Source organism: Myotis brandtii, unplaced genomic scaffold (genome assembly GCF_000412655.1).
Source record: "Myotis brandtii unplaced genomic scaffold, ASM41265v1 scaffold28, whole genome shotgun sequence".
Classification (NCBI taxonomy): Eukaryota; Metazoa; Chordata; class Mammalia; order Chiroptera; family Vespertilionidae; genus Myotis; species Myotis brandtii.
In genome coordinates, this window is record NW_005360676.1 from 3,752,964 (window position 1) to 3,754,089 (window position 1,126).

Genomic DNA, 1,126 nt, shown 5'->3' on the forward strand with positions numbered 1-1,126 from the left:
ACCTTTTGGAATAGGGGCTCATACAAAAGTCTGCATTCCCAACTTTTCTTAAAACAGATCTATGTTCTGCAGCTGTGGCCACCGTCCTGAGGTCAGGTCCTGTCCACCAGGTCCTGTCACTGGGAGTCAGGGGGCATTGGAGTGGAGGGTCCCCCCGCCATGCCCTTTCACATTCAGGGATTGAGCTGAACTCACTTTGGGGGAGGCCTGGCAAGGGTGACAGGTGTCACAGATGGAAGGATGGAGAAAGGAGAGGCAGACGCCCTGCTCAGTCCCTCCCTGTGTGGGGTCAGGCAGATGAAGGCCGACCAGCCTGTCCCACAATTGGGTGAGATAGCGTCCTCTGTGTCCACCTCTCACCCCGTGGGCCTGGCCACTCCCCTCACCTCCGGAAAGTCCTCTGCCTTCCACTACAGCCTGCTCTGCCCACACATGCTGCTTGCCCTCAATGAGAAGGAAGAGGGCAGTTGGCCCACAGACAACTACACAGAAAAGGAGAGGCGGACGCCCTGCTCGGTCCCTCCCTGTGTGGGGTCAGGCTGATGAAGGCCGACCAGCCCGCCCCACAATTGGGTGAGATAGCGTCCTCTGTGTCCACCTCTCACCCCGTGGGCCCGGCCACTCCCCTCACCTCCGGGAAGCCCTCTGCCTTCCACTACAGCCTGCTCTGCCCTCACATGCTGCTCGCCCTCAATGAGAAGGAAGAGGGCAGTTGGCCCACAGACAACTACACAGAAAGATACACAGCCATCACAGAGCCTAGCACCACATGCATGTTAGGGCCATCCTATGAAGTGAGGCCTGTGGCCGGCCTGGTGTTGGTTTTCAGAGCACTTGGATTTTGTTACCATGTGGGTGACATTCTTCTTGAACCCCTCAGCCTGTTAGATTTCCCTCATTCATGTGTTATTGTACCTGTACATCCATCTGGGTTGATAACTGGGACATTGTATGAAATTACCCATTTTCTGCTTTCAATCTATTTACAGTGGGGTTTCATCCTCTGTGGTAACGGAGATCCATTTCTGATTATGGAACAGTTGAAGTGTCGAAAGAAAGAAAGAAAGAAAGAAAGAAAGAAAGAAAGAAAGAAAGAAAGAAAGAAAGAAAGGAAGGAAGGAAGGAA

At 53.4% G+C, this 1,126-nt stretch overlaps 1 pseudogene; it reads left to right on the plus strand.

Annotated features, from left to right (window-relative positions):
- LOC102239509 overlaps positions 1 to 1,126 on the plus strand; it is a 122,340-nt pseudogene that overhangs the window by 2,324 nt on the left and 118,890 nt on the right.